We start from the raw sequence: 7,839 nt of genomic DNA, 5'->3' as shown, positions 1-7,839 counted from the left end.
AAACTGTAAAGCCCTGTAAAACATTGGACTGTATTATTTCCTGAACTGCCTGATTCTTCTTGGCTGAATGTCTTATCAACTGTCCAATGTCCTGGTGACCGTTGCCCACAGATGACATCCACTTTGTCCAAACTCTGATTTTACTTCTTTTCACAAGGAAGAAGAGGGGGTGATCTTTGAGTTCTTCTCCTCTTCCCCCAAAAGGTGAAACTTCTGCCTACCCTTCTGCCCTCCTCTCTCCTCCTTTCTAGGCTCCTCTCCATGGAAGGAGTAGTTCATCAGATGCAGCGGGAACAGACTCTTCTCTCCTGGGCCTGCTTGCTCTCGAGCAGCACCTCTGCCACCTCTGCCTTCTGTGCCAAGGAAGTAAGCCCGTGAGCCTCAGACCTTACCTGCAGCAGGGGGTCTGCCCATCGCCATCCAACTTCTCTGCCTGTGACTTGCAGGAAATGTCCATGTTTGGGGGAAGAGCAGACGGCATCATCCACCCAGGCTCTCCAGTAATACCAGCCATGAGTTCACTGGGCCAATGAGATGGATGGTTTGACACGTGCCGGTCTTGTCCAACTGGACTGTAAGATCCTGAGGACAGGGAACATCTTACATGTGTTATTGTGCTCTTCTTCTGTATTTCTCTCTATCAGATACTCTGAAATTCTTTAGAAATTTTAACCCAAACTTTGGAGTTTAAATTTCTCGTTCCCCCCTTAAAAATGAACCTAGCTCTCAGATAACTTGCGCAAACCAGACACATTCTATTTCAAAAAGAGCTTTTACAGGGAAACCAAGCAATCAAGTAACAAGTACGTTTTTCTCCGCTGTTTAGAAAACACTTTATTGATTAGTAAACACTTTATTGACTAATAGTGAGCAAACAATACAGGCAAGTTTGGCATTACACACAGAAACAGATCATTAATCGGAAAAGCCAACTCAACATCTTCCTTGTACATTTACCGCATCAAAGCCTGCATGCAGCAGCCCAGCAGCTCTGAACTTGAGGTCCTCAACAACCTTGGTTTTGAATCCTAACTTTCACCTGTGAGGCTTGGTCCAAGTGTTGGATCTCTGTACATCTCTGTTTTCGGAGGATTAAATGTCAATCACAGTCCCTGCCACATGGTCCTGAATATTAGTGGGCATTCCAGGAATAAATTTCAATACATAAAGAATGACCCAGTTCCTGCTTTTATAGGATTTGGTGGGGGAGAGTCAGGGAGAAGCAGGTAGTTAAAACATGTTCTGTATAAACACAGAACTGACGTATGGAAAGTGCTATGGTCAAGGACAGAGGGCTCAGCATTTTCTGAGTACCTATCCAATGTCAGATACTTTAAAAGGATACGTGAGGGGGATGTCACAACTGGTTGAGAGGGAAGGAGAAATCCAGGAAGGCTTCCTAGAGAGGGGAGCATTTGAGATGAGCCTTGAAGGATTATCAGGATTCCAGTAGCCTAGGTGCCCAACATCAATCTTTTAAAAAATAACCTCATCCAGGAAGAATTGCCAGAGGATTAAAAATCATGCTGAGTTCAATCAAAAATCACCACTGGAGTGTGAAAACAACTTTCCTAATTAAGCAGTTCCAGAACATTCCCAGCTTTGGGCTGCATGAGTAGTGTCACAGAACTGTAACATCCTGAGCAGGGTAGTAAGGTGCACCCTCCGCGGACAGTTACCAGGGTGGACCTGGAGAAGAGCATTTTGGGTCTGACATGGAGCACTGTGCTCAGGGGTCCTGTGCCCCACAGTGGGAGGATATTAGCAAGCACCACCCACGAGACCTGAGCACCCAGACCTACACTGCTTTAGAATAGACTGGCTTGCACTGAGGATGTTTAAGGCGAAGGGTAAAGGATGTTCCATCTAGTTTAGTTTCACTGCAGCTCATACTTGGAAACTCGATAGACTGGGTGGCTGTCCAGCCCCTCGAGTCCCGATATTTCACTCTACGGAGAGTTACAAGCCCTGGTCAGACCCTAAATAGCACTTACAGCTCCACCTTTAGAAGCTCATCTTTCAGCACACAGGACTGAAATCATCCGTCACTGTCAGCTCTGAACAGTCACAGACAAAGGAAAGGATGCAATTTAGAAACAGGGCATCTCTATGTTTCTCCAATGCTTGTGACTATGCTCATTTTAAGTTTAATGAGAGGAAAGGCCTCTTGCCCAAGCGCCTAGGACCTAACTTTAAGAGTTCAGGGCAGAGGATGGAGGGGACGCACAAGGACCACCACACGGGGGGCACAGACAGTTCCCGGGCAGCCAGAGCCCTGATTACGGGCAGTTTTATGAACAGGACAACATGTCTTCCACATCCTGCTCTCCCCACTTCTCCAGAATCCAGACCTGAGTTACCGTAAAAGGTGTGTGTGTCGGGGCGGGGGGGGGGGGGGGGCGCGGGTAAAGAAGGAAGAAAAGGAGAAGGAGACGGAAAACAATTCAAAAAAAAAAAACCCTTTGACAGAACCCGATAACCCAGAGTACATGGTGATCGGCGCCGGACGGCATACAAAAGCCAAAAGGCAGGTCCCAGGACGGGTCAACTTAAGACTTGATATTTGCCTTTCACTGAGCAAACTAATAAATCCCCTATGGTTTTAGCCACGCAGAGCTCCTAGTTTTTATTTATTGGTCAGAACTGGAGGCACGTTTTTTTTTTTTCCCCTCCTCGTCACCAGGGCAAATAGCAGTCCCCTGCCCACTCCTGTCATCAGTCTGTATGTCTATTTGCTTTCTCCCTCAACAAACTCATGTTCAGTGCAACTGACAACAAGTGCAAACAGCTTTGAAGTATTCTTTGGTAATGGACTTCCCCGGCCGGCCTTGCGGGGGCTTGTGCAGCTGAAGGCAAAGGAAGAAAGCCACTTGTCTAAGAACAGCAGACGTCAGCTGGTCAGGCAAGGCTCGGAACTTGACACAGGCGGGGACCTAGGAGGATCATCACGACCAACCACGTCCGTTTCCCTCTCCCACTTTACTGATGAGAAAACTGAGACCCAGAGAACGGGCTTGAGTGACACGATCTTGGAGCGACTGAAAGGAAGGCAGGACTGGAGTCCAGGTCTCTAGATGCGCCTCTGCTCAGGGCTCTTTTCAGGCCTGGGCAGAGATGGTCTTGCTCCATCTGCTCTCTCCCTAAAGTGGAGGGTGGGGAGCCAGCCCTGCTTCCCAACAGCCTGGCATGAAGGAGTCTCATCCAAGGTCAGTAGGCATTCCCAAGGTCACCCTATGCCTTTTAAACCATACCCTCCTGAGCAGAGGGACTTACTTCACCATTAGAACCCCCTATTTCTCCATCAACACATAGCTTTCCAGGATCACTGCAAGAGGATAAAACTTCCCTGTGGGTCACGTTTCAGTGTCATGGGAAAATCTCACAGCAAAGCTTGAACAAAATCTTGGTGGGGGGGCACTAATTTGAGGTTGTGTTCATGATGAATTGAAGCAAGATGCATATGTTCAGCATGTGGATGAAATACCCTTACATTGTACCTTGGGCAATGTCTAATACACTATTCTCCTATGGAACAGAAGTAGCAAATCTTTAAGTCCTGAACTCTATCAAATATGACAGCATTATTGATGTCAGAGCTAGAAGAGGCTTCAGGGATCATGCGGCCCGACTCCCTCATTTTACAGGGAAGGAACCAAGATCAGCGGCTTTTTGAGACAAAAACGCAGGTCTCCTCGTCTCCCCATTCTGTGCTTTCTATCAGCATAAGATATACTACCTGGATCCAGAAGTAAGAGACGTACACATGTCAGAGAGAGGGCAAAACGCATTTGGCTCAAAATCTCATTAAGAAATTGACATTCATGGTCACTTGGCAGCCCATGAATTGCTCTTTAAAATTCTACGGCTTCCCACCAGGTTGAATACCATTCAACCTTCTCTCACAGTCCTCTCCCACTCTGCCAAGAAGGCTGCCTCCCCCAGGGCTGACTATCCCCTGTTGGATGTGGGAAAGGGGATTCCTGCATTAGTCAGAGGAGATCTAGATAAGAATTATGCTTTAGATCACTTCAAGCTCCGGGATGCCAGGATTCCATGTGGATGAGAAGATAAGGAGAGAGAGAGAAAAAGGAGATTGTTGCCTTTGGCACAATAGCAGGACTTCTGGAACCAAAGACCATAAGTGGAACATAAGTGAAGGAAACATCTGAAATGAGTTCATCTTTTTAAAAAGAAAAATGGCACCCAAAGAGCTGGGCTAGCCTTCCTTCCATGACAGTGAAGGCAGTGAGAGTCAGAACAGGGGCAAAGACCCAGGTGCATGGCGGGGAGGGGTCTCGATCTTTACACATGAGTAATGAGAGGGTAGTTTCCAGATGTCTGCATGCTCATCTCCACCTCGGCATGCAATGACCTCCCTGTGGCCACACCACGCAAGATCAGCGGGATTAGCTGGAAGCTCATGTTCCAGCCCCACAGATGCTCACACTTGTCTTTCAGCAGGAAAGATGGAGGCCTGATCCCCTGACAAGAAGCAACAACTTCAGGAAGGCATGCAATCCTGAAAGCCTGGCTTTGACTAACCTGAAAAGAACCTGTAATTTGCCTTCAGGTTGTTCTTACTTGTCATGAACACCAAAAATTGGGCTGGCACCACCTTCCCCTCCTCCACCCCCCACTACCACCACCAAGTTCCGCTCCTTTATCCCAGATAAAGTCAGTGTCTGGAAAGGTACGAGTGAGCTGGGAGGTCCCATTCAAGACTATCTGAGATGAACTCAAAGGTTATCTAGGAGACTTTAGAAGAAAGTACACACTTAGGCCCAATTTACAGCTTTTGATATTTTAAAGGATCCTAGAGTTCAAAGGAACTTCAGGAAGTCCTCTAGCCAACTCCTTTGCTCTCCAGACAACACCATCCCAAAGATTTTAGCTCTTAGTCTCTGTCTAGCAAAGATGCAGAATTTTCTTCTTGGTTCATTATTCTACATAGTACATGCGTGTATGATACACACACACACATACTGTCATAGTCAATTCTACTGTTCCCAGTGGTTGTGTTAGCTTTTGTTTCTTAATGAACTGTTTCATTCTTAAAAATAAAAGTTAACTTCACCTTTCTAAGTAGGATCATATTGGAGAGGAACCCCTGATACCTTCAATGCCTGGCATGCCTACCGTCCACAGTTTTCCTCTGAAGGAAGTGGTCTCCGATGGCTCTTTATACCTAGGTTTTTATTCAATTTCATACAACCCTACCACCCTGGAAACAACTGATTTGGTCAAGATTGGTACCCAATCTAATGGCTTCCATCAATAGGCTGCCCAGTGGCCAGTGAAGTGGCCAGTCACAAGAGCTCTGAATGGCGACTGACCAAACCAATCTAAAGCATTGGCCGGTTACAGCAGGTCAAGCAGAAGCAGAAGAAGGGTCATCGAGTCACCCAGTAGCGTGACCTGTTCCAGTTTGCCCAGAATTGTCCCAGGTTTAGCACTGAAGGTTCTGTGTTCCAGGAAACCCCTCAGCCCTGGGCAAACTGGGGCAGTTGGTCACACCCTCTGCTCATTACCAGAGCAGAATTCTAGAATCAGAAACAGTGGATTCTGCTGCTAAGTAGGAGATGAAGACGACCATGATGTTACAGGCCTGCTATCCCTGGAAACCACCTTTGGTGACTGGGTATCTCGAATGACTCGGGCTTCTTGGAAAGGCCTCGTTGGGTAGCCGCCGGGATGGTCTCCTGTCTACCTTACTTCCACGGCAACCTGGAATAAGCCAGTATTTATGGAGATGATACAAGTGGGTCTCTATTCCTTGAAGTCCAAAGGAATCTAGCTAATACAACGAGTCTGTCTGCAGGTCAGGGAGGAAGGTGATAGCCCGCAAGTGAGCCTCACATTTCCATAGCAGGAGACCTCCTCCAGAGGTTCCCCTCTCTCATTCTGCGGTAAATCTGAGATGCCAAGAAGGATCCCACCGCTCCACTGAGAAGACACTGAAGCCACTAACTAGTCATACAAAGACATCATCTACAACACAGGGAAGACAGACAGGTCTAGCTTTAATTCTTTTTTACAAAGGCAAGTCATTCACTTTGGAAATAGAAAGTAGAAACATCTTTGGCTCTGCGTCTTGGACAATGTTGAACTATGATCAATATTTAGGAAGTGTTTTCAGCCACACATATAATGGCCACAGAGTGAAAGGAACAAACAGGACTCGTATTTTGTTGTCAAGTGTGTGTGTCATCAGCATGCACTGGAGGGCGGGGGTCCTCAATAAACACCACCAACTCTGGTAGCTGGGCAGGCTGTAACAAAGCACCATGTTCTGGCATGGACCCCAACGGCCACCTGAGGGAAGAGGGCCTTCACAGCTGACTGTGCATCTGTGCCAAGGGAAGGCGGTTGGAATGAAGAACGGCGTCCGTTTTCCGCTCCTCCAGATGTCCACCTGTGTGAGATCTGAACAAAGAAAGCTGAACTGGAGAACATCAGCCTTCACGATCCAGCTCCCCTGCCGGAGCCTCTGCCAACATCCCTAGCATCCGAGAGCCTGAAGAACTTCACCGATTTGCATCACTCCGGAACCTGTGGGGCCAGATCCCAAATAAATGAGAAGGGATCCCGTACCAAGACTGCTTGCATGGCAACACACAAACGCGCCTCTTGAGAAGGAGCAGGAACAAAAATTAAGATCCCATTTGACCTAAGCGTAGTTAACTATTCACTCTGTATCCGGCTAGAAGATAATGGAGCAAACAAGAATTGCTGAGTCCCAAGGCACGGCAGACGTGGGAGGCAGGGGGCAAGAAAGGGTGTGGCAGAAAGCCTTTTGGTTCCGGGGATGGAGCGGGGAATCTAAGAGCAGGCAGCAGCAGAGGAAATGGTTTCCAGGAGAAAGGACGAGGTCTGGGATCACGGCGTCTTCTCCAGCTATAGGTCACCTCCAGCTCCTGCTGGTCAACACACAGACCATTCCTCAGTCTCTGAGGGTCTTTGCTTTCTCCTCAAATGTCTTCTCAAATCCAGAAGTTTCCTTAGTCTCCAAAATAAGAATTCTCAATCAGATCCAGAGTTCTTGCCTCTGAAGAGATGGTCCTATCTTAGCCAGGTCCTTCAGGGGCTCCTGGTGCATACCTGGCTCCACCAAGCTTCCCGGTGGGAGGTGTGTGTGAGGGAGAACAGCCCGTGCCAATCCTCTTTTCTAGGCCTGTGGACCAAAAACAGCATAAGAGTTAGATTCTGGTTTCTGCTCTTTCAACAAGGAGCCCACTTTACTGTCTTTAGTCCATAATGTTCTACCTACTGAACAGAACATAAACTGCTTCTAAAAGCAGTATTTTATTTAAGAAAGAAAAAAAAGGCCTATTTATATGTCTCAAGGAACTCCCTGTACACTGAATCATCACCAGGAACTCTCCAGACAAATCTTACACTACACCCAAGCTGACTTCTTTTTTTTTGAAATACCACTGAATACAGCCAGCCCAGAGAAAGTGGAAAATTCTGTTTTTCAGCACGTCACTGTTACGGCTGTGAGATATGGGGCAGGGAGCACAGAGCAGTCAGATCCTCCACTTAACAGATGGGAAAATTGAGGCAGAGAGGGTGCCAATGTTCTCAGTACAGGACGACAAGGGTCCGGTCCCTAATGCTAATGTTCACGTTAGCCGGAACTTCTCTCCTGCTTTCACAAGTCCCTTAACAATTAATTAGGAAATTAGCCAGAGGAGATGGGACCTTCAGAGGAAGTGGGAAGACACTCTTAAAACACATTTCTCTTTCCCTAATGCTGATTGCAAGTCAATGAGGATGGACTTGGCCTCACCATATTTTCCTCACTTTGCACCACTCCCACACAATCCCTCATTTCTGAGG

At 47.3% G+C, this 7,839-nt stretch overlaps 1 long non-coding RNA gene across 1 annotated transcript in view; it reads right to left on the bottom strand.

The window, feature by feature from the left end:
* Positions 1-808: 808 nt before the first annotated feature.
* LOC139073847 (uncharacterized) overlaps positions 809-7,839 on the bottom strand; it is a 149,132-nt gene continuing 142,101 nt past the window's right edge. The window contains exon 3 of the long non-coding RNA XR_011522929.1: positions 809-7,171. This is a non-coding gene — a long non-coding RNA (uncharacterized lncRNA). The remainder of the gene's footprint in view (positions 7,172-7,839) is intronic.

The sequence above is a fragment of the Equus przewalskii genome, chromosome 10 (assembly GCF_037783145.1).
Source record: "Equus przewalskii isolate Varuska chromosome 10, EquPr2, whole genome shotgun sequence".
In the NCBI taxonomy this organism is placed as follows: Eukaryota; Metazoa; Chordata; class Mammalia; order Perissodactyla; family Equidae; genus Equus; species Equus przewalskii.
This window is presented reverse-complemented; position numbering and strand designations above follow the sequence as displayed.